The sequence below is a fragment of the Sarcophilus harrisii genome, chromosome 2, assembly GCF_902635505.1.
Source record: "Sarcophilus harrisii chromosome 2, mSarHar1.11, whole genome shotgun sequence".
Taxonomy (NCBI): domain Eukaryota; kingdom Metazoa; phylum Chordata; class Mammalia; order Dasyuromorphia; family Dasyuridae; genus Sarcophilus; species Sarcophilus harrisii.
Window position 1 is genome coordinate 426,059,172 of NC_045427.1, and position 27,209 is coordinate 426,086,380.

Below are 27,209 nucleotides of genomic sequence, written 5' to 3' on the forward strand. Positions count from 1 at the left end.
TAAAAACACTTGAGAGTAAAATAAATGACTTTTCCTTAAAATAACTAGCATCTATTTAAAACCATCAGTAAGCATCATGTAATGGAGACAGACGCAACCATCTCAATAAGATCTGAGTGAAACCAATTGCCTACCATCACCGTTACCATTTCAAATTGATTAGAAACGCTAGCTTTAGCAAAAGAGCTGAGAAAGAGATTAAGGAAAAGAATAGGCAATGAGGAAAACCAAATTATCACTCTTTGCCGATGAATGATGGTATACTTAGAGAACCCCGAGATTCGCTAAAAGTTATTAGAATAATCCACAACTTTAGCAAAGTGCTGGTTATAAATAAACCCACTAAGTCATCAGCATCCTTTATATAACTACCAAAATCCAACAGTCAGAGTTACAAAGAGAAATTCCATTGAAGTAACTACTGATAATATAAAATTTAGGAACATCTGCCAAGGAAAATCAGAAACTTTATGAGCAAAATTACAGACCACTTTTTCAACAAAATTAAGTCTGATCTAACCAATTGAAAATATTAAATGCTCTTGGATAGGGCGAGCAAATATAATAAAGATGACAATATTTTAGCCATACCAATCAGACCCCAAAAACTATTTTAATGACCTAGAAAAATAACACAAAGTTCATATGGAAAACAAAAGGTCAAGAATTTCAAGGAATTAATGAAAAAAACTAAAATGAAGGTGGCTTTGACCAGATCTAAAATTATATTATAGAGCAGCATTACCAAAACCAATTTGCATTGGCTAAGAAAGATTAGTTGATCAGTGGAATAGATTAGTCCATGGACAAAACAGTCAACAAATAAGCAACCAGTCTTTGACAAACCCAAAGATCCCAGCTTTTGGGATAGAACTACTGTTTGATAAAACTGGAAAATTGAAACCAATATGGCAGAAACTAGGCATTGATCCATACTTAACGCTGAACCAAGATAAGGTCAAAATGGGTCCCTGACCTAGGATAAAGAAGAAAATTAATAAATTAGAGGAACACAGGATAGTTTACCCTCCAGACCTGTGGAAGGGGAAGGTCTTTATGACAAAGCAGAACCAGAGATCAATTACTGATCACAAAATAGAAAATTCCTGATTATACCAAACCGAAAAGTTTTGACAAATAAAACTAATGCAGACAAGATTAGAAGGGAATAAACTGGGAAAATATCTAACAAAGATTCTGATAACCCATCAAAATATATAGAGAATTAACTTAATTTATAAAAATCAGCCATTCCAATTGAAAATGGTCAGTTGATATGAACAGACAATTCCCAGATGAAGAAACTGAAACTATTTCTAGTCATATGAAAAGAGCTCCAAGTCATTATTAATCAGAGAAATCAAATTAAGACAACCTTAAGATACCATACACACCCGTCAGATTGGCTAAGATGACAGGAAAAAATAATGATGGATTTTGGAGGGATGAAAACTGAACATTGATGCATTGTTGGTGGAGTTGTGAACGAATCCAACCATTTTGAGAGAGTTTGGAACTATGCTCAAAGTTATCAAACGTATACCCTTTGATCCAGCAGTGTTACTACTTGGATTATATCCCAAAGAGATTATAAAGAAGGAAAGGACCTGTATGTGCACGAATGTTTGTGGCAGCCCTTTTGTAGTGGCTAGAAACTGAAACTGAATGGAGTCCACATTGGAGAATGGCTGAATAAATTGTGGTTATGAATATTATGGAATATTACTGTTCTGTAAGAAATGACCAACAGGATAATTTCAGAAAGGCCTGAGAGACTTTACACGAACTGATGCTGAGGAAATGAGCAGGACCAGGAGATCATTATATACTTCAACAACAATACTATATGATGACCAGTCTGATGGACCAGGCCATCCTCAGCAACGAGATCAACAAATCATTTCCAATGGAGCAGTAATGAACTGAACCAGCTATGCCCAGAAAAGAACCTGGGAGAGACTAAAAACCATTACATTGAATTCTAACTTAATTTATGCACACCTCATTTTTGATTTCCTTCACAAGCTAATTGTACAATATTTCAGAGTCTGATTCTTTTTGTACAGCAAAATAATGTTTTGGTCATGTATACTTATTGTGTATCTAATTTATATTTTAATATATTTAACATCTACTGGTCATCCTGTCATCTAGGGGAGGGGGTGGGGGGGTAAGAGGTGAAAAATTGGAACAAGAGGTTTGGCAATTGTTAATGCTGTAAAGTTACCCATGCATATATCCTGTAAATAAAAGGCTATTAAATTAAAAAAAAAGAAAAAAAAAATAAACTGATAGCATCACAAAAAAAAAAAAAAGAATCCATTGATCACTTCCTGAAAGAGACTGCAAACTGAAAACTACAAATAATATCATAGCTACATTTAAGAATTATCAGATCAAGGAGAAAATATTGCAAGCAGCCAGAAAGAAACAATTCAAATATTGAGAAGCCACAATCAAGATTACCCAGGACCTACAGCTTCCACTTTCAAGGATTGAAGAATCTAGAATATGATATTCCATTGGGCAAAAGAATTTGGCTTGCAGCAAGGAATCAACTATCCAGCAAAATTTAATATTATCTTTCAGGGGGAAAGATGGATTTTCAATGAAATAGGGGATTTTCATTTATTTTTGATGCCAAATACAGAACTCAAAAGAAATATAAAAAGATAAAAAGGAAAGGGAAAAAAACTATGTTTTTTTAAAGATTAAATGTTTACATCGCTATATGGGAAGATATGTTTAATGCTTGAGATCTCTATTTTTGTTAGAGGTATACTTAGGGGGTTTAGGTATAATTTGACTTTATTATGATGATATACAAAAAGAAACTAGGGGTAGAAAGGGGATTTTACTGGAAGAAGAGAAAAGGGGAGGTAAAATGGGATAAATTACATCACATGAAGAGGCAAAAAGGCCCAATTACAATTGAGGAGATGGAAGGGGGATAACCATTGTGTGAACCTTAATCTCATCAGATTTGGCTCAAAGAGAGAATATTGGCATATTTAGTTTGATAGAGAAACTTGTCTTACCCTATAGGGAAAAAGGAGGGGAAAGGGGAAAGGAAAGGAGGAGGGCTAATAGAAGGAATAACAGAAATAGAATGGAAAGGGATAAGAAAGGGGAAGGGGCTGTAAAAGGAGAGGGCATATTAAAGGAGGTGATTGTCAGAAGCAAAATACCGAGGAGGAGGGAAAGAGGGAAAGAAAAAAGTATAGCAGGAAAAATAAGATGGTGGGAAATAAAGAGTAATTTTAACCATGAATGTAAATGGAATGAACTCTTCCATAAAATATAAATGAATAACAGAGTGGTTTAAAAGTCAAAATCATACAATATGATGTTTATAAGAAATACATTTAAAGCAGACTAATACATACAGAGTAAAAGTAAAAGATTGAAGCAAATTTTATTATGGTTTACCTGAAATTAAAAAAAAGGAAGGGTAGCAATCCTGATCTCAGACTAAGCAAAAACAAAAATAGATCTAATTAAAAGAAATAAGGAAGGAAACTAGATTTTGCTAAAAGGAATCATAGATATAAATAAAAGAATCATAGATAATGAATAATAAACATATATGCACCAAGTTGTACAGCATCCAAATTTCTAGAGAAGTTAAAAGAGTTGCAAGAAGAAATAGACAGCAAAATCATATTAGTGGGGTATCTCAGCCTTGCTCTATCAGAATTAGATAAATTGAACCACAAAATAAATAAAAAAAGAAAAGGAAATTTAAAAAATTAGAAAAATTAGGTATGATAGACCTTTGGAGAAAATTGAATGAGGACAGAAAGGAATATACTTTTTCGTGGTGGTACATGGAACATACACAAAAATTGACTTTGTATAAGAGCATAAAACTCAGGATCAAATGCAAAAAAGGCAGAAATAGCAAATGCATCATTTTCAGATCATGATGTAATAAAAATTACATGTAATAAAGGGCCAGGAAAAAAAAATAGAACAAAAATTAACCAGAAACTAAATCATCTAATCCTAAAGAATGAGTGGGTGAAAAAACAAATCATAGACAACTGATAATTTCACCCAAGAAAATAATGAGACAACATACCAAAGTTTATGGGATGGAGCCAAAGCAGTTCTTAGGGGAAGTTTTATATCTCTAGATGCTTACTTGCATAAAATAGAGAAAGAGAAGTTCGATGAATTAGGCATACAACTAAAAAAAAAAGTAGAAAAATATCAAATATTTAAAAACTCAGAATACCAAATTTGAAATTGTGAAAATAAAAGAGAAGATTAATAAAATTGAAAGTAATAAAACTATTGAACTAATAAACAAAACTAAGAGTTGGTTTATGAAAAAACCAATAAAACAAATAAACATTTAGTTAATTTGATTAGGAAAAGGAAAGAAGAAAATAAAATTGTTAGTACCAAAAATGAAAATGGTCAACTTTCCACCAATGAAGAGAAAATTAGAGGAATAATTAGAAGCTATTTTACCCAACTGTATGCCAATGAATCTGATAATCTAAGTGAAATGGATAAATACTTACAAAAATATAAATTGCCCAGAATAATAGAGGAAGAAATAAATTACTTAAATATTCCATTTTAGAAAAAAATCTCTAGGATGGATTTACAAGTGAATTCTACCAAATTTTTAAAGAACAATTAATTCCAGTGCTATGAAAATTATTTGAAAAAATAGGGAAAGGAGTCCGACCAAATTCCTTTCATGACATAAATGTGGTCCTGATACCTAAACTAGGAAGGTTCAAAACAGAGAAAGAAAATTATAGACCAATTTCCCTAATGAATATTGAGGCAAAAAGCTTAAATAAAATATTGGCAAAGAGCTTACAGCAATTTATCACCAGCATAATACATGATGTCCAAGTAGGATTAATACCGAGAATATAGGGCTGGTTCAATGTTAAGAAAACTATTAGCATAATTGACCATATCAGTAACCAGACTAACAGAAATCTTATGATTATCTCAAAAGATGCAAAAAAAGCATTTGACAAAATCCAACACCCCATTAAATCCAACATCCTATTAAAAACATGTAGAAAGCATAGTAATAAATGGAGTTTTCCTTAAAATCATCAGTAGCATCAAATGATCAGCAAGCATTTTATGTAATGGGGATAAAATAGAAGCATTCCCAATAAGATCAGGGAAGAAACAAAGTTGCCCACTATTACATTACTATTCAATATTGTATTAGAAATGTTAGCTTTAGTCATAAGAAAAGAAAAAAATTAAAGGAATTAGAGTAGGTAATAAGGAAACCAAATTATCACTCTTTGCAGATGATATGATGGTAGACTTAGAGATCCCAGAGAATCAACTAAAAAACTAATAGAATCAACCCACAATTTTAGCAAAGTTGCAGGATACAAAATATATCTAGATAAATGATCACCATTTCTTTACATTACCAACAAAGTCCAGCAGTAAGAAATACAAAGAGAAATTCCATTTAAAATAACTCGTGATAACATAAAATATTTAGGAGTCTACCTGCCAAGACAAACCCAAGAACTATATGAACACAATTACAAAAACACTTTCCACACAAATAAAGTTAGATCTAAAGGAAGAATATCAAATAATCATGGGTAGAACAAGCTAATATAATAAGAATGTCAATTCTATCTAAATTAATCTACTTATTCAGTACCATATTAATCAAACTGCCAAGAAATTACTTTAGAATTCCTAATACTAGAGCTAGAAAAAATTAATAAAGTTCATTTGGTGCAACAAAAGGTTAAGAATTTCAAAGAAATTAATGGAAAAAATGCAAATGAAGTTGGCCTAGCTGTACCAGACCTGAAACTATATTATAAAGCAGCAGTCATCAAAATCATTTGAAACTGGCTAAGAAATAGAGTAGTTGATCAGTGGAATAGTTTAGATTCACAAGAAACAATAGCCAATGATTGTAGTAATCCAGTGTTTGATAAACCCAAAGACCCCAGAGCTCCTGGGATAAGAACTCACTATTTGACAAAAATTGCTGGGAAAATTGGAAAATAGTATAGTAGAAATTAGGCATTACCAACACATAATACACTATACCAAGATAAGGTTGAAATAGGTCATATTTTAGACATAAAAGGTGATAGTATAAGCAAATTAGAAAAATAAAGGATAGTCTACCTCTCAGATCTGTGGAGAAAGAAGGAAATTGTGGTCAAAGAAGAACTAGAATACATTATGAAATGTACAGTGGATAATTTTGATTATAGTAAGTTACAGTTTTTGTACAAACAAAACCAATGCAGAAAAAATTAGAAGGGAAGCAGAAAACTGAAGGAAAAAATTTTACATTCAAGAGTTCTGATAAAGCCTCATTTCTAAAATATATAAGAGAATTGGCTCAAATTTATAAGAATACAAGCCATTCTCCAATCAATAAATGGCCAAAGGATATGAATAGACCATTTTCAGATGATGAAATAAAAACCATTTCTAGTCATATAAAATTTCTTTAAATTATTAAAGATCAGATAAATGCAAATTAAGACAATTCTGAGGTACCACTACACATCTCTCAGATTATCTAAGATGACAGGAAAAAATAATGATAAACATTGGAATGCTTTCCAGGATGGTTGGATCAGTTCACAAGACTAAAGGGTTACCAAACTGTGTACCCTTTGATCCAGCAGTATCTCTACTGGATCTATGATCCCAAAGAGATCATAAAAAGGGGGGAAAGGACTCACATGTGCAAAAATGTTTGTAGCAATTCTTTTTGTAGTGGCAAGGAACTGGATGTGGATGCCCTTCAGTTGAAGAATGGCTGAATAAGTTATGGTATATGAATATTATGGAATATTATTATTCTATAAGAAAAGATCAACAGGATGATTTCAGAAAGGCCTAAACAAGCTTACATGAACTGATGCTAAGTGAAGTGAGTAGAACCAAGAGAACATTGTACACAGCAACAACAAAATTATATGACGAGTAATTCTGATGGACATGGCTATTTTCAACAATGAGGTAATTCAGGCCAGTTCCAATAGATTTGTGATGGAGAGAGCCATCTCATCCAGAAAGAGGTCTATGGGGACAGAATGTGGATCATAACATAGTATTTTCACCTTTTTGTTGCTTGCTTAGTTTTTGTTTTCTTTCTCATTTTTTTTTTCTGTTTTGATCAGATTTTTCTTAGGCAACATAATTGTGGAAATATGTATAGAAGAATTGAACATGTTTAATATATATAGGATTACTTGTTGTCTAGAAGAGTGGGAGGGGGGAAAGAGTGAGAAATTTTGCAAGAGTGAATGTATGTAGAGAAAATATCAGCATGGAATGTTATCTTCTCTGTGAAAAGCTAAGTAAGAGAATATGAGGCTTACTATTCTTACAACTTTAGGGGAATAGAACCCTCCAGGTAATAGAAAAAGGTAAACATTTTATTTTTATAACATGTCACACAAGTGCTAAAAAATACCATCTTTGGATTGGATTGTCGAAGAAATCCACTTCCATCAGAATACATCTTCATACAGTATCATTGTTGAGGTATATAATGATCTCCTGGTTCTGCTCATTTCACTCAGCATCAGTTCATGTAAGTCTCGCCAATCCTCTCTGTATTCATCCTGCTGGTCGTTTCTTATAGAACAATAATATTCCATAACATTCATATACCACAATTTACTCAACCATTCTCCAGTTGATGGGCATCCATTCATTTTCCAGCTTCTAGCCACTACAAACAGGGCTGCCACAAACATTTTGGCACATACAGGTCCCTTTCCCTTCTTTAGTATCTCTTTGGGGTATAAGCCCAGTAGAAACACTGCTGGATCAAAGAGTATGCACAGTTTGATAACTTTTTGAGCATAGTTCCAAATTGCTCTCCAGAATGGCTGGATGTGTTCACAATTCCACCAACAATGTATCAGTGTCCCTGTTTTCCCACATCCCCTCCAACATTCCGCATTATCTTTCCCTGTTATTCTAGCCAATCTGACAGGTGTGTAGTGGTATCTCAGAGTTGTCTTAATTTGCATTTCTCTGATCAATAGTGATTTGGAACATTCAATGAGTGGTAATAGTTTTCAATCTCATCATCTGAAAATTGTCTGTTCATATCCTTAACCATTTATCAACTGGAGAATGGCTTGATTTTATAGAGTCAATTTCACATATTTTGAAATAGTCCTTTATCAGAACCTTTGACTATAAAATGTTTCCCAGTTTATTGCTTCCTTCTAATCTTGTCTGTATTAGTTTTGTTTGTACAAAAACTTTTCAATTTAATATAGTCAAACTTTTCTATTTTGTGATGAATAATGATCTCTAGTTCTTTGATCATAAATTCCCTTCCTCTTCCACAGGTCTGAGAGGTAAACTATCCTATGCTCTTCCAATTTATTTATAATTTCATTCTTTATGCTTAGATCATGAACCCATTTTGACCTTATCTTGGTGTACAGTGTTAAGTGTGGGTCAATGCCTATTTTCTGCCATACTAATTTCCAATTTTCCCAGCAATTTTTGTCAAATAATGCATTCTTATCCCAAAAACTGGGGTCTTTGGGTTTGTCAAACACTAGATAATTAAAGTTATTGGCTGTTTTGTCCTTTGAACCTAACCTATTCCATTGATCAACTAGTCTATTTCTTAGCCAATACCAAATGGTTTTAGTAACCGCTGCTTTATAATATAATTTTAGATCTGGTACAGCTAAACCACCTTCATTTGATTTTTTTTCATTAATTCCTTTGAAATTCTTAATCTTTTGTTTTTCCATATGAACTTTGTTGTTATTTTTTCTAGATCATCAAAATAGTTTTGGGGAAGTTTGATTGGTATAGCACTAAATAAATAGATTAGTTTAGGTAGTATTGTCATCTTTATTATATTTGCTCGCCCAATGCAAGAGCATTTAATATTTTTCCAGTTGGTTAGATCAGACTTAATTTGTGTGGAAAGTGTTTTGTAGTTTTGCTCATAAAGTTTCTGATTTTCCCTTGGCAGATAGATTCCTAAATATTTTATACTATCAATAGTTACTTTAAATGGAATTTCTCTTTGTAACTCTGACTGTTGGATTTTGTTAGTGATATATAAGAATGCTGATGACTTATATGGGTTTATTTTATAACCAGCAACTTTGCTAAAGTTGTGGATTATTATAACTTTTTAGTAGAATCTCTGGGGTTCTCTAAGTATACCATCATATCATCAGCAAAGAGTGATAATTTGGTTTCCTCATTGCCTATTCTTATTCCTTTAATCTCTTTCTCAGCTCTTATTGCCAAAGCTAGCATTTCTAATACAATATTAAATAATAACGGTGATAGTGGGCAACCTTGCTTCACTCCTGATCTTATTGGGAATGGTTGCAGTTTGTCCCCATTACATATGATGCTTACTGCTGATTTTAAATAGATGCTACTGATTATTTTAAGGCAAAGTCCATTTATTCCTATACTCTCAAGTGTTTTTAATAGGAATGGATGTTGGATTTTATCAAATGCTTTTTCTGCATCTATTGAGATATCATATGGTTTTTGTTAATTTGGTTATTAATATGGCCATAAATTATACTGATAGTTTTCCTAATATTGAACCAGCCCTGCATTCCTGGTATAAATCCTACTTGATCATGGTGTATTATTCTGGGGATGATTTTCTGAAGTCTTTTTGCTAATATTGCTAATATTTTATTTAAGATTTTAGCATCAATATTCATTAGGGAGATTGGTCTATAATTTTCTTTCTCTGTTTTCAACCTACCTGGTTTAGGTATCAGTACCATGTCTGTGTCATAAAAGGAATTTGGTAGGACTCCTTCATTCCCTATTTTTTCAAATAGTTTATAAAGCATTTGGACTTTGAATGTTTGGTAGAATTCACATGTAAATCCATCTGGTCCTGGGGATTTTTTTTAGGGAGTTGATTAATAGCTTGTTTTATTTCTTTTTCCACCTTTTCTTTCTGGCTACTGTCTCCTCCCTTGATTTCCATGACACTGCTCTACCTTGGTTTTCCTTTCTCTTCAATTGATCCTCTTCATTCTCCTCTGTATATTTCATTCACATCACATTCACCAACCATGTCTGAGCACAAATTCTCTTTTTGCTCCATGTTGTTTTATTTGGTGATTTTATCAGCTTCCCCCAGATTAAATTACCATCTCTATACAGACAATTCCCAACCTAATTATCTCTCCTAAACTTCAAGCATGCATCTCCAATTGCCTACATATTCAACAGAGAACTTATATTCAAAGTTTTTCAAAAAGAACTCATTTTTCCCCCAACACCCTCCTACTGACTTTCCCTATCTCTATCAAAAATGCAACAATTCTTCCATTCTTCAAGTCCAGCATTGTAACTTTGGTGTTATTTTGGGTTTCTCATTCTCTCTCACCCTACATATCCAGTAAGTTACCAGTTTGCCACTTCTACCTCCATAAATATCTCCAACAAATGAGATCCTTGTCTCTCTAAACCTTGTCACAGCTTTAATTCAATTCTCACCAGGATCTCACAATATCCTCCTAATTAGTCTCCCTACCTTAAGTCTCTACTCACTGAAATTCATCCTTCACAAACTGCCAAAGTAATTTTCTTTAAGCAACATTTCATTGGTTTATTCCCTTACTCAATAAAGTCCAAAAGTTTCCTACAATCTTTAAGGATCAAATATCAACTATTTGTGTGACTTTTAAAGCCCTTCAGAACTTGATTCCAACCTGTCTTTGCATCCTCATTATACACCACCCCTGTTCTACCACTCCATAGTTTAACCAAACTGGACTTCTCTTTTTCATGCTTAGAACTAATATCTTTCCCCTGTGTCTTGCATAGACTGTTTCCCATGCATGGAATGCACTTCCTTCAAACTCTACTTCATTAGAGTTCTTTACAACTTCTTTTACAACTTCCTTTACAACTTAGTTCAAACCCCAAAGTCTATCCCAACTCATCTTGTGTCCTCCCTCACCAACTACCTTGTATCTATCTGCCTTATATGTATTTATTCTGCATATTTTTATTCTGTGTGCATGTAGTCTTGCTCAGTAGAATATAATTTTCTTAAAGGCAAGGAGCATTTTATTTTTGTCTTTATATCCCAATACTTAGAACACAGTAGATATTTAATATATGCTTGTTGCTTGATTGAAAAGACCAACATCATTTCCCCAGTATCTTTATCTCCCCAACAGAGAAAGGAATAGAGACTGCATTTGTCAGAAGCAGATAGGAATGATAAGATTTGGAAATGGTGTTGTGGACAATGAAATCAGAAAAGGCAATGGAGTGGCAGTAGCTACAGAAGACAGCAGGGGTGTGATAGACAAAGCTTTAGCTAGGGAACAAAAAATATGAGTTTGCAACTTTTTAGCTGTATGAGTTTGGGCAAGTGACTATATGTCTGTGAGTTTTGGTTTCCTCATCTGTAATGAAAGTAATTTCTTTTCTTCCTATCTCAAGAAATTGTACTAAGGTTCAAATGAAATGGATGTGGAATCACTTTCCGTCAGTTAATTAACCAATCAAAAAGCATTTATGAATCACCTACTAGGTCCCAGGCAGTATACCAATATTCTATGATACACATACAAAATTTAAACAGTTCTTATCCCTTAAAAGTTTTTAGTCTAATAAAATAATGCAACACATATTGAGGAATAATTGGCAGAGAAGGAAATTTTGATTTGGGCAGTTACAGGGATTGTTAATGGAACACTGCCTACCACAGAGTAAGAGCTTAATAAATGCCTGCTGTCTCAAAGTCTTAGGGCACTAAACTGTGTCCTAATTGTGTAAACTTTTTCCACTTAGCAATGGTGGCATTGAATTATTATTCCCAGAGCAAGAGGAAAGAGAAGGGATGGGGAGCAAGGAAAAGGGTGGAGGGCTTGATGCCCATGCTGGGGTAGGCACTGATTTCATGGTGGGTGGAATGTAAGGCATCATCTGGACTTGGCTATATAAATAGTGGGTTGGATTATAAAGTGCAACAATAAAAATAAAATCTTTTCATGAAGAATAGCTATATCTCTTTGGACATCTTTTGTTCAGCCCAATTTCATATGATTTATACAAGAGTCCATATGGTCATTTCTCAGATCTTCTGCACAGCAGTAGCACCTACAAATTATAGACACTTTTAAATAAAATAAGACAATTTTCATCTATGATGACTTGGACATTTCATTGAAAAACTAAGGCAAATGTAAATTTTAATTTCCTTTCTAGGTATTAAGCAGGTATTAAACTATTTTCTGGAAATCCACAAAATTTCAGAGCTAAAACGCACTTTTAAATATAGAATATAGATGATCAGAGCCAAACAGGAACTCAGAGAGGATCTAGTCCATCCCTGGCTTTTATAGATTTGGCAATTTTTATTGAAATTAATAGACTTTCTGTCCACAGAGCATTTAACTATACTGAAAACCCCATTGTAGTACCAAGGTTCCTCAGACTCAAAGAGTAGCTGTCATGGTGGTCTAGAAAAATTTGAAAGCTAAGATTCATAACCCTTCCCAGCTAAGATAAATGCAATGTGTTAATATTACAATGTCTCAGAAAATTAGGGCATCATGGTGCAAGAAAACTGAACAGAGTCAGAGAATCTAAGATCAAATCTCAGCTCTGTTATCACCCGAATTATCTTGGGCAAGTTGTTTAAATTATCTAATTCTCATCTGAAAAGAGAGCATGTTAGATTAAGATTACTTTTTAAGGCTTTTTTCATTTCTAATCTTATCATCCTATGATTTTTGGAAGAAATTATTCTCCCTAAAAGCCACCTGGTCCTTCCTACTCAGAAATATGCTTCTGATAGAAGGACTGGATTTGTTCTCCCTCTTTAAGTAAAGGACTCCTCCAAACATCCTACTTCTCAGTGACTTATTAGGAATATGCCATATGGGCCAAGTCTGGACATACACGGTAGAAAGTTGAGGCAATTACATTGGCTTTGTAAACTCAAGCCTTCAAGAATAACCAGACAGCACTCTTTGTGCTATTCCTAAACTTTATATAGCAGTCTCTGAGTCAAATGGTTAGCTTTTGCCCTGGAAGTCTTCAATCAGAGGTTGGATGACCACTTGTTAAGATTCCTCTCCAAGAGTAGTTTGGAACTATGCTCAAAAAGTTATCAAACTGTGCATACCCTTTGATCCAGCAGTGTTACTACTGGGATTATATCCCAAAGAGATTATAAAGAAGGGAAAGGGACCCGTATGTGCACGAATGTTTGTGGCAGCCCTTTTTGTAGTGGCCAGAAACTGGAAACTGAATGGATGTCCATCAGTTGGAGAATGGCTGAATAAATTGTGGTATATGAATATTATGGAATATTACTGTTCTATAAGAAATGACCAACAGGATGATTTCAGAAAGGCCTGGAGAGACAAACTGATGCTGAGTGAAATGAGCAGGACCAGGAGATCATTATATACTTCAACAACAATACTATATGATGACCAGTTCTGATGGACCTGGCCATCCTCAGCAACAAGATCAACCAAATCATTTCCAATGGAGCAGTAATGAACTGAACCAGCTATGCCCAGAAAAAGAACTCTGGGAGATGACTAAAAACCATTACATTGAATTCCCAATCCCTATATTTATGCCCACCTGCATTTTGATTTCCTTCACAAGCTAATTGTACAATATTTCAGAGTCTGATTCTTTTTGTACATCAAAATAACGTTTTGGTCATGTATACTTATTGTGTATCTAATTTATATTTTAATGTACTTAACATCTACTGGTCATCCTGCCATCTGGGGGAGGGGGTGGGGGGTAAGAGGTGAAAAATTGGAACGAGGTTTGGCAATTGTTAATGCTGTAAAGTTACCCATGCATATATCCTGTAAATAAAAGGCTATTAAATAAATAAAAAAAAAAAAAAAGATTCCTCTCCAAGGGAGATGGAACTAACTACCTATTAATTTTCCTTTCAATTCTGAAAATCCATGAAGGCTCCCAAATCAGAGTCTGGGGATATTCAATCAATCAATCAACAAAGTGTCTACTATGTATTAAGCACTATATTGGTGCTTAACTAGTTAATTAATAACTAATTAGTGCATAACACCTATACTAAATGAAATAATCCCTGCCTTCATGGAGCTTACTTCTTATTCCAGGAAAGCAGGAAGAACAGAAAGAAAGAACCAGAAGCCTGGATGAATGCCCAGGGACAGACAGAATGAGAATGTCTCCAGGTAAACCTCAGGACCACAAGAGCCTCACTGAATTATACCTCTGTTTCAATCTCAGGCCATGAGTAGCCCCAGGGAAAGCCAAAGATGAGTTCCCCACCCCAAAGCAAATTTAGAGTTTGAGCAAATTTTAGCAGGTTTAAAGCCTAAGAATTTGTGAAATGCAAGATTTGGTGCTTCTATATGTCGTCTACACTGACCAAACTCCCCAGATCACTGATAACAAACCTTCTGTTCTAATTGTCTTAGACTCTTGAGATTGGTTTTATAGATTTTTTCCATGGCTGAGCTGTTCTTTCCTGGGGCTGAGATTTTTTTTAATCTTCTTGTGAAATTGGCTGAATCAGATGGGATCAGCATGCAGTGATTCAGATAATTCAAAGGGGCTATTGAGGGTCCCTGATCCCTAGCTCATAAAGTCTAATGGAACTGAGAATTGGGGTGTCTTAGGTAATGGAATGATTCCACGCCTGAACCATACAGAAGTAGATTCTCGGTTATATACATAATGGTACTTTTATCATCAACCAGGCGGCAATAGGCATTTACTCAGCCTTAAGGTGCAGCCCTGTGCTAAGTGACTAAAGAAGAGAAGATGAGATCCCTGTCCCCCATGAATACAGCTTCAACTTGAGGACATGCAACAGAGGCACACTGTCTCTCTCAATGACACAATATTCTGCCTCTAAATCTTAGAAATTATCTTGAATCTTTCCTTCCCCCTTCTTGCAACAAATCCAATCTCTACAGGTTTTTCTTTCAAAATGTTTACCAACTTTGTCCACCTTTCCTGAAATTACCAGCTAATCCACATCACTCACACCTAGATTCCATATCAGTCTACTTGTGGGGTTCCTTAACTCCAATTTCTCACCATTCAATTCACCTTGCATGGATACCAAGTTCATCTTCCTTAAATTTCTCTTTTACTTTACTAAGGTCTTGCCTTGGTGACTTTTCACAGCCCAGAAATGAACTTAGATTTTAACTTAGATTCCAGGTCTGGAAGGTCCTGAAAACTATTAAGGCTTTGTGCTTCTATGTCTAAGCCATCAAATCAATGTCTACTGTCTGAGGACCAGACATGCAAATGTGTAAAGTCAAGAATCTTGACTGTAGCAATCAAAAAAAAAAGAAAGAAAAAAATCACCAAGTCAAATAGAGGCTTCAATCTGTATAAACAGAAAAGGGAGATTCATATGGGTCTTTGAAATGTTAAAATAAGTAAACGCCACTTTTATCACAAAAAACTCTTAGCAAAAAAATTTATTTTGGCAGGAGAAAATACATTCTCCTCTGTTGTTCTGGATCTCGCTTCCAGTTTTCCCAAGAAGTGTTCAGAAGTTCTTTCTCTGAACCACTCACTCTCCCCCCCTCCCCAATCCCTCCCACACACATACACACACTCACATCCAGAAATTTACTAATAATCCCAGCCCATTTTTACCACTCTACCCTTCAGTTCACCTGGGGATCTATCCTAGTCATAAATGAGATACTCTTCTTGATTCCATTCCATCTCTTTCCCTCCATTCTAGGCTTCTTGGAATCAGAGTGCTAGGTGGTAAGTGCTGCATCTGCAATCAGAAAGACCCGAGTTCAAATCCAGTCTCCCATATTTACTAGTTTACAAGCATGACCCTGAGCAAAACACTTGGACTCTATTTGCCTGAATTTCCTCAACTGCAAAATGAGACTCACAATAGCATCTCCTCCCCAGGGGAAGGAACTAGCAACTCAGGGAACCAAAAAAGGCCATCTGGAAAAGGTGAGCTTGAGCTGCATCTCTTTAAAAAAGCTGAGGAAAATAAGAGACCATCATGAAGAGGCAGAGCATTTCAGTTATGGGAATCATCAGTGCAAAGGCATAAGAGATGGAGAAATGGAGAGCCATATTAAAGGAACACCAAGTAGGCTAGGTTATAAAGAATTTAAATGTCAAACAGAGAAGTAAGTATATTTGATCATAGAGGCACTGGAGCTCATTAAGCAGTAATGCTTTTAGAAAAATTATTTTGGCAGTTGAGTGAAGGATAGATTGGATTGGGGAAAGATTTGAGGCAAGAAGACCAGTTAAAAGGCTATTGTAATAAATGGGTGAGAGATGATGATGAAGATCTGAACAAGGGTGGCAACTATCTGAGTAAAGAGAAGAGGATATATAGAATCAAGAGATTGTAAGAGTTGTAAGAGTAGAAATGACAAGTTTGGGCAACTTAATGCATATGTGGGAATGAGTGAAAGTACAGAGTGGAAGGTAATGGCAAATTTGTAGGTCTGGGTACTAAGAACTGTTAATAATATTTAAGGGTATTTTTTTACTATTTATTTAATAGTATTTAGTGGTACCTTTAATATTGGTATAAAAGTTCAAAGGATGGAAGTTTGGAAGGAAAACTAATGAATCCTGTCTTGAATTCAAATGCCTATGGACAACCAGTTTGAAATCTTTAAAAGACAGCTGGTGATATGTGACAGTAATTCAGGAGAGAGATTTGGTCTGGATTTATAGACCTCGAAATTACTTGCATAGAGATTATAAATGAATCCAAGTGGGCTGACAAAGTAACAAAATAAGATAGTATAGAAAGAAAAGAGAAGAGGGAGCAAGAATGAATCTTGGGGACCCCCATTGGTTAGTGAATGTTACCTGGATAAAGATCTAGGAAAGGAGACTGAAAAGGAATAATCAAACAAATACACAGAGAACCAGGAAAAACCTGTGCCATTAAACCTAACAAGAAGAGAGTATCAAGAAGAAAAGGTTGATTAGCAATAGTCTGAGGCTACAACGAGGAAAGAGAATGAGAGCTGAGAAAAAGACCATTAGATTTGGCAATTAAGACATCATTGGCAACTTTGGAGAGAAAAGTTGCAGTTGAATGATGAGATCAGAAGCCAGAATGATAGAGAGAGGAAAGGAAGTGTAGGCATTGAGTTATAGATGCGTTCTCAAGTCTAGCCACAATGGGAAAAAGACATACAAGATGATAGCCAACAAACAAAACAGACTCAGAGAAAAAGTAACTCATTCAAGAGCACACAACTCATACAGGGCAGAGATAGGAATAGACCCCTTATTTCCAGAGTCTTAACCTATGCTTCTTCCCCTGCATCCACACTTAGTACAGCACATTGCTTCCTGGGATTCAGGTTAGCCCAGGTGGAAAGCAGAATCTGCTGTAATAGTTACCAAAACTAGGGTCAGCACTGATAGGTAGAGGAGGCAAGAAAATAAAGAATAATACTGCATACTAAATGGTCTTAAGCAGCTGCCTAACCCCTTTGCCCAATCTCACTACAGGACAGAGACTGAGATGTCTACCCATTGGGGTATAGACACAGGATCCCTGCTGGAAGACCTTTCTCCTAACCCCCAGTCCGCCTCCCTCATGGTCCTCTTTCCTTACATTTAGGAATGTGAACTCACTTGATTTCTCCCTCCCACCCTTTCACTTTGTAATAAATTGTCAGGCAACAATGAAAGGAAGAGCAAGACAATATGGTAAATGTAGCAGAAAGAAATTTGAATTGTAATGAAGAGAGCTAATCAGGGAAAGAATGGACCATGTAGCAAGCACTAATGAGTTTCTAAATAAATTCCAAAGGTTAATATTGTTCTATTGAGCTACTAGAGGGAGAATCCTAATGGGGAAGGAAGGCCTGGCTCAGTATCCTGGGACCACAGGCCAGATTACCCCACACCGTCTATCACTCCCTGATTATTTCCTTTCCCTACTCACTGATGATACTGCAGCACAGGCCCAGGCTATTGTTAAGGGTTTCCTGCCTCCAATCTCTACTTAGGTGATACAGTGGTGCCCTATTGCCTATCAAATAAAGTTCAAACTCCTCTGAATTGAAGGTCCCTTACAACCCAGGATCAACTTAATTTTCTAAGCTTATCCCATATTACATATCTCCACATACACTGAGTTCCATGCAAATTTTTATCTCCCCAGTATTCATTGTAGTCTTTTGCCCTCTCTCTTTCCCTAGGACATTCCTACCCATCCTTTAAAACCCAACCCAAAAGCCACCTCCTCCATAAAACCTCTATTCTTTCTAGTTAGTAACAATCTTCCCCCTAAATCTCCTATAGCACTTTGAAGCTCTCTAATGCACTTATTTTGTAATGTTACTATACCATTATACAAGTTATATTCTGTTATACTATATAAGTAGTACAGTGGTCACATAAATTATACATAGTATAGCTATAAGTTTGAGTTTCACCTCCCAACTGTATTATAAATTCCATGACAACTGCAACTTTATCTTATCTAAACTTCATACCTCTCCCAGCACCTTATACACTGTCAGCATATAGCTGGTTTAGAATAGTCTTCTCCCCCCTCACTAGTATCACTCCTACATTTAGGGTACCCAAAGGGCAGCCATCCTCTGAGGAGGATTACAGCACTCAGCTTCTCTCTATGCTGTCATAGATCAGCACTCTGGATCTATCTTTCTATCTTTTTAGGTCTCTAAAGGATTTGGAGAAGTGATTGTTGTCAACTTCTTCTCTATCCAAAGTTGAAATTTTGTCCAAGTTTCCAAAATGTTCTAATATGTGACTAGTAATTATCTCAATATAGTATATTGAGAATGTATTAAGAGAGATTTGTAGAGCTAAATTATTTAGAGAACTAAACAGCTCCCAGAATAGCAAGGTCTGGTCCTCAATGTCTCCATCTATGAAATAATGGGATTAAACAAGATGACCACCAAGATTCCTTAGAGACTTAGATTCAAATTATATAAATATCTACCCCAAATGATCTGCTGTGAATGACTTTGCTATTCTCAGCAATACAATGATCCAAGACTATTCTGAAGAGCTGATCATGTCTGAATACAGATTGAAGCATACTTTTAAAAAAAACTTTTTCTTGAAGATTTTTTGGGGGTGCGATCTATGTTTTCTTTTGCAACACAACTTTTATGGAAATGTTTTGCATAACTTCACATGTGCCTTCTTAATGTGGGGAGTGGGGGAAAAGGGAGAAAATCTGGAACTCAAAAATTTTAAAAAACAAATGTAAAAAATTATTTTACATGTAACTGAGGAAAATAAAAATATTAAAATAGAAAAAATAAACAAATATCTGCCTCAAATAGGATCTTGCTCGTGTATTTATTTGACTATCTTCAAGCTTGTGGTACATTCATTCCAGTGACCTCATTGCTAACAATCTTTGAGGGTACATTTGATATTTTGAAAATGTCTGAAGTCATTCAGAGCCAACTCTGGAAAATAAGTGAGAAAGGGGTAGACAGGTGTGAGAATGATCACATCAGAGGATACAATTTTAGGTCAAAAGTGAGGTGTGACTCTGAAGTAATGAGACTGGTCTTCCTGTATAGTTCATCAACTGCCTCTGAAGGAAACTCCCAAAGAATAGTCCAAAACACCCTTGAAGCACAAAAGAATCACTGAAATGTTTGCAACACTTTTTAAAGGGAGGTGGCCTTTATTTGGCTAGATAAAATCTGATGATCATGTTTTAAACATATGAGATCCCACTGGATTTGCTTTTTGCTAGCCAAAAAAAAAAGTTACGTGGTTGGAAAGATCAAGATACCACCACTTTTAAAAGTTTTTTTTTTTTCCAAACAATGTGTCTCCCAGGTTTATGTTATATCAAGCAAGATTTACTGAAGGATATAACAGATAACTTTGTCCAATGCCCCTCTGTTTAAATAAATAATTTTAATAAATATAATAATTTTAAACGAGTCATAAATCAGGTGAACACGTTTACCAAAGATACTTTTGCCACCTTCATGGTAGATACCCATCAGAGCCTAAAGGAAAGGAAGAAGAAGGAAACAAGTGTGTATTAAAGTGTCTACAATGTGCCAGTCACTGTAACAAGTACTTAATAAATATTATTTCTTTGATCCTCACAAAAACCCTGGGAGGTAGATGTTATTCTTAGCTCCATTTTACAGCTGATGAAGCAAATTTATTACCAAGTTTAAATGGCTTATGAAGTTGGGTTTTAAACTCAGATCGTGTAAGATTCTAGGTCCAATGCTCTATCTATTATGCCACCTAACTGCCTCTAAAATGAGGAGTTCTCTATAAATAATAAAATCCTTTAAATGCTCCTTTTTCAGCATTACACTTCCTGATTGATATCAAACCCTGGAACACTGTAGAGCCTCCTAAATAATATCCATAATCATGCAAAAAATTTTGGCAGCAAAGAATCTAACTGAATGAAACATGTCTACTGTCCAGACTATGATGTGCTTAGTTAGGTGGACAGGCCCTAAAGCTGGTCCATCAGTACAAATATCTTAGACACTGCAGGTGAACAGTAAGGAGAGCCCACAACTGAACAGGAAGAAGTGAGTTGGCTGGATTGCTTCTGGGAAACTGCACTATGCTTCGAATACCCTGAGCTTCTCTCTGAAACAAAAGGTCTATCTTTTTTAATATCAATATTCTTCTAAAAATGCTGCTGGGCTGCACAGCACAGACCATCACATTCTGCAAACATTACCCAAAAGGCAATGCTGCTGTACATGGTAGGTATGAAAAGGAAACATCACACAACCAAAGAAGGAAAGTGCAGAGCACTTTCTTAGTGAGCAAAAGAGTAAAAGGTAAGAAGAATCAATGGGAGTCTAAATGGCATTCACGAAAAGTCAAGAGAGATTGAGGAAGCACTTCAGCATGCTGGGTGGCCCCTCTGGAGAAGAATGATCCCAGAAATAGAGATAAGTTGACTTCAAATCCAATGTTCTTACCGTTGCCACTCACTTGTAGGCTGGTTGATGCAACATACACATAATAAAGGCAAGGACTTGGAACAAGGATTGAGGAGAACAATGGCTCACTGGAGCTTCTTCCTTTTTGTTACTTGCCTTCCTCCCTTCAAATCATTTCAATAGATCCAAAGAATCTTGGGCTGAGGGATAGCTGAGGGTGTTCAGACTTACATAACTCTTCTGAAGCAAAAAGCAACATCTTCACCAATGAAATTGCTTTGCTGCCCAGGAAGATCCCCTTAAGGGAATTAAATAATAGTTATATGCACTTAAAGTCAGAGACATTGCCCTTGTAGGGCAGTAGGATAAGATTCAAAAGTATATTTAATGCCAATGGGTACTACTTAGCTGGCTGACAATTTTGTGTTCTAAAGATGTTATGTCCTCAGTGGTTAAAGATTCTCCCTCCAGAAGAAAAAAGGTCACCATAACCAAAGTTCTAAGAACAGACTCCCCTTATAAAAGAAGAAAAGCAGCAAGCTACCAAATTTTGCTCTCTTTAAAAAAACATAGTTTGACCCTGTGTATATTAAGGGACTACCTCCCTGCCCAAAAAAAGCTTAAGTTCCAGCCTCTGGTGTCTAAACTAAAAGAGAGGGCAGAACACGCCCAACATTGTTCTTCTAAGGTAGATTCTTTCTCTCACTTGAGGACTAGTGCTGAAGCTGTAAAAACCCAAGCCACACTTTACCAGATCAGCAAGACACCAACTGTTACATCAGCAGAGTCCTGGCCAGCAGTAATCGAGACGCCAGGCTACCTGGACAAAAATATATTCTATTCAAAACAATTGGAAAGAAGGCCCAAGAAACTGGAAACTGAGTGGATGCCCATCAATTGAAGAATGGCTGAATAAATTATGGCATATGAATATTGTGGAATATTATTGTTCTGTAAGAAATGACCAACAGGATGATTTCAGAAAGGCCTGGAGTGACTTATATAAACTGATGCTGAGTGAAATGAGCAGGACCAGAAGATCATTATATACTTCAACAACATTATATGATGATCAATTCTGATGGACGTGGCCATTCTCAGCAATGAGATGAACCAAATCAGTTCCAATAGAGCAGTAATGAACTGAACCAGCCACATCCAGGGAAAGAACTCTGGGAGATGACTATGAACCATTACATAGAATTCCCAATCCCTCTGTTTTTGTCCCCCTGCATTTTTGATTTCCTTCACTGGCTAATTGTACAATATTTCAGAGTCCGACTCTTTTTATACAGCAAATTAACCGTTTATATACATATATTGTATTTAACTTATACTTTAACATATTTAGCATGTATTGGTCAACCTGCCATCTGGGGGAGGGGATGGGAGAAGGAGGGGAAAAGTTGGAACAAAAAGTTTTGCAACTGTCAATGCTGAAAAATTACCCATGCATATATCTTGTAAATAAAAAGCTATAAAAAAGAAAGAAAGAAAGAAGGGCCATCAGGGACTCTAGAATGTCATAACCACAAGATTATTCAGTCAAGAGGTTTAGAGTCAAAATAGACCTTGGACCATCAAGTGCAACTCTTTTGTAAATGAGGACATTAAGGCACAGAAGCATGACTTTCCCAAGTTCACACACCTCAAGTCTAAGTAGGATTTGAACTCAAATTCTCCTGGCTCCAAGCTAATGCTCTGTTCATTCCCCTATAAGCTCTATAAGTCCTTCTTCTGTACATGCACTCCTGGTCATACATGTTCCCTATTTGTGCACCTCTCAATGTGTTTTAAACACATGTGGCCATATGTCTAACCTGTGATTTGTCCCTGTAAGCACGTACCCTGGCCACATGCATTCACCATATTCATAGCCCTTCATAAGTTCCCTAAGTGTGGAAATTCTTCCTTCCAATGATGTATGGATTTCTGGAAGAGTAAACCCAGACTTAAAGGGGGAAATGTTATAATACTTGTTTACTATATTAATTAATTAAATGTCTTTGCTTGGAACTAATTGTAACCTCTATTAAAAGTAAACATATTTTTGATGGGGGGAAAGGGACTTGTGAAGCTATAGTTTTGAGTAGATATAGACCTACAAAGGTTCCTTGAATCTGAGGTAATTATTTGGGGGGGGGGGGAATGTGTAACAAAGATCCAAAATACTATATAACTACATATGCTTTCAGGCTTTATATAAAGATAAAAGAGAATAAGTGGGTTATAACTTTGTTTTTTTTAAATCTTTTTAATCAAAGACTTAAAAGGTATTTTCATAAGGGGAAAAAATTGCCCCTTGGGGATATACACCCTTCAAATGTTGTAATTAAACGTAACTTTGAGGCCATTAAAATCTGGAGTGTAGGAGTCTTACTGACACTGGATGAAAATAACTCTATCCTAATGCATTATTTTGATTTATAATATTACAAGTTTTTAATCAGACAACATTTTGTGAAAAAAAAAATGTTGAGCCCAGATTAGGATTTAGCAAGTAAAACAGCTGAGTAGGAGTGTGAACAGGAGGGACAGAATTTAAATAAGGTTTTATCCAAAGCTAAACCCAAAGATGGGAGCTCTTGACTCTTAACAAGCTATGACATCTACCCAAGGCCCAAAGAAAGAGTCTGAAGTTAGCATCTAGTAATAACCCACTAGAAGAGGTCATTTAGCCGGTTTAAAGGAAAGAGCCCTGGCCTGAGACAGGAGGCCTGGGATCTTCTCCTGGTTCTGATCTCCATTCCCCATGAGACTTAGGGCAATAGTCATTGACATTTAGCATCCCAAGGTATGCAAAGCACATTATATGTGTCATATTATTTGAGCCTCATAACAACCCTGGGAGACAAGTAGTAGAAGTATTATTATAGCAGACAAGTAAACTAAGGCACAGAGAGGTTATATGATTTACTCACTGTCAAACAGCTAATAAACACTATAGGCAATATTGGAACCCAGAGCCAACACTCACCCCTCTGCCATGCTCTCAGTTGGATATCCATTAGCCTTGCTGAGCCACATTTTACCTATCTATAAAATGAGAATGTTGGATTAGATGATCTAATATCCCTTCTATCTCTGAGTCAAAAATTCTAAGATTCTTACTTCTGCACTCTAGACATCAATTTTCCCATCCTTAAAATGAGAATGAACTAGAGAAACTCTCAAGTTTCTCCCATATTCTGACATCCTATGGATATAGGAATCTGTAACTATGCACATCGTGCCTCGTTCCCCTTTTTGAAGTCCCTGAGGATGTCAGCCTCAGGTCTGAGAAAGAGGATAAGGGATGGAGAAGGGTTTGGAGGGAGAGAATAGAAGATTCATAACCCCAATTGTCAAAGACAAGGTGTAACCAAGAAGCCGCTTTCTTCTCAGAGGCAAACTCTGATGGACAGCCCCTAGAGCTGGTCCATCAGGACATATAGCTTAGACAGACACTGTAGGTGAATGACAAGCAGAGCCCAGAAATGAACGGGAGGAAGTGAGCTGGCTGGATTGCCTCTGGGAAATTGCACCAAGCTTTGAATAGCCTGAATTTCTCTCTGAAACAAAAGCTTATCTTTTTTAATATCAATATTCTTCCAGGGGTGCTGCTTGGCTGCACAGCACAGAATGTCACATTCTCCAAATAATTAAAGTTGTAGTTCACCCAAAAGGCAATGTTGAAGTACATAGTGGTTGTGAATAGGAAGCATCATATGACTAAAGAATCCTGCAACATTTCCTTAATTGTCAGAGCAAGCAGAGGACAGATGATAGTGTCTTAAGTCTTTATTCTGAGGCAAGTCTCAAAGTTATATAGCTAGTCACTAAAAGTGACTTAGCAACAAGACTTTTAAACCTCAAAAATTCACATTCTTGTTCTTATCTTTCTTCAGTTTGATTAAACTCAACTCACCAAACCTTTATTAAGCATCTACTAAGGTAGTAGGCATTAGAGGGCCATGGAAAATTTACACACACACACACACACACACATATATGTATATATGTGTGTGCGTGTGTTTGCATATTTTAAATACATGTTACATGTATGACACATGTGTAGATGCATTTGTGTATATGATTTATAATATTTTGTACACATCATATAAACTATAGAATGCAAGATCCCTAAGAATCTGAATTGTTTCAACTTTTTCTTTCATCACCAATGACTACCATAGTGCCTGACATATAGTAGGAATATAATTAATGTTTATTGATTAAATACTTATTGATATATGGTAGCTGTTTTCAGAGAGTTACCACATAGTGGGGGAATATGATGCAAAAATAATTATAATTCCCAACAGAATCTGGTAAATGCATCAGACAAATACAATATAAGACTTCCAGAATGGGGGAAGGTTAAGGACTTAGATTTTTCACAACTGAAGGAATCAGGAAAGGTTTGCTGTAGAAAGAGTTATAGTTCAGCTTTAAAGGATGGGTAAGAATTTAACACTTTGCTGGAAAAAAAAATCTTATCTAAGCTAGAAAAAAAGTCTTAGCTAAGTGGGGCAATAGAAAGAATACTAGGCCTGGAATCAGGAGACCTGAGTTGAAATTCAGCCTCAGACACTATCTATATAACTCTAAGCAAGTCACATAACTTCTGTCTGCCTGTTTCCTTCATTATAAAATGAAGATAATAAGAGCAACTACCCAGAATTGTTGTGAATCTCAAATGAGATAATATTTGTAAAGTATTTAGTACAATGCCTGGCATAATAATATGTATGTTTGTATTAGATGCTATGTATCTTACGTATATTACTTATTCATAGGCCCTTAATCATTCCATTTTTGCTTTATTTAGTAAACCAAAAAAATTTTATAGTCAAAAAATAAAAGTCACAGTAGCATCTTGTATTTCTCAAATCAGTGGTGTCAAACTCAAATATAAATGGGGCCACTAAACTACAAATAGGAATTTAGAATAACACATTATCTGTATTCTATTGTATTTTAACTTAATTTTGGTAAATATCTCCCTCTTGCATTTTAACTTGATTTGGGTAGCACTCAGGCTATAATTTGCCCAAAGGGCCTGGTATTTGACACCTCTGTCTAAATCAACTGTATGATGGTAAAGACGTGATTCATTGTATGTCATCATCTGCAAAGGCCTACCAATAAACCCATAAAAGATGCTCTCCTCCAAGGCTTCCCTCCTATAATACTTCTCCCATGAATATTGCAGTATTAGGCAAGACTCTTTAAATGGTTTGAGATAACATTGTCTCATGGTCTTCTGATTATTAATATCAAGTGAGGCATGAAATATAGCTATTTGCTTACTGCTGTCATGGTAGAGAGAGAGCAGAATCCAACTTGAAGAGGAATCTCTTATCCCTGTTGAGGTCTTCCATAGATGTTCCTGTTTGTAAATAGCTGATCATGTCAAGTCTTGGAACCTCGCAGAAGATTCTAAGTAAAATTCATAATCACTCAAAAAAGTTTGCCCTAACCCACAGAAAAAAATGGAGTGGAAGAAGAATGCTTTTATTGACCAGGTCTGATATACAATTGGATGAACAATCTATAAAGGTTATCTATTGCCATAAATAAATTAATAAACAATCAAATAAATATATAAATGAATGGATGGATGAATAAATAAATAAACAAGCATATAAATGAATAAGTAATGAATACATAATGCGCACATACTTTTAACAGCCCCTGCAGGTGCAAAATGAGCTGAAATCGCAAGTGAACCATCTAGAACAAAGTACTAGATTACCTTTGGGAAATAGCCAAGTTCTTTGTTTCTCCCTGAAACAAATGTCCATTGTTTCAATGCAAATATTCTTCCTGAGATGTGATGTAGCAGCAAATCTTGAAATACTATTTTCCAAAGAATTAAAGTTGACAATTGACTAAAGGTAATAAAGAAGCACATGCTAGGTGTGAATAGGCCGTAAAACATTACAATTAAGGAATTACACACTACTATAGAAATTGTCTAAGGGATGTCATTAAAGAAATAAATGATCAGAAAAAGAAATTGGCCTGGTCATGCAGTGCAAACAAGCAATAACTGATAGAAAGCTCTTGTGCTTAATTAGCACAATGTTGAGACAACTAGGAGAAGGCTCCAGCATGGTTGATGGAAAACTTATAGGAGGAAAGTAATTAAAGAAAGAGAAAAAGGACCCATATTTATAAAAATATTTGTAGCAGCTATTTTTTTAATACCAAAGAACTGGAAATTCAGAAGGTAAACATCATTTGGGGAATGACTAAACAAATTATTGTATATGTGAATGAAACAGAACAGTTTTTTTGTAATAA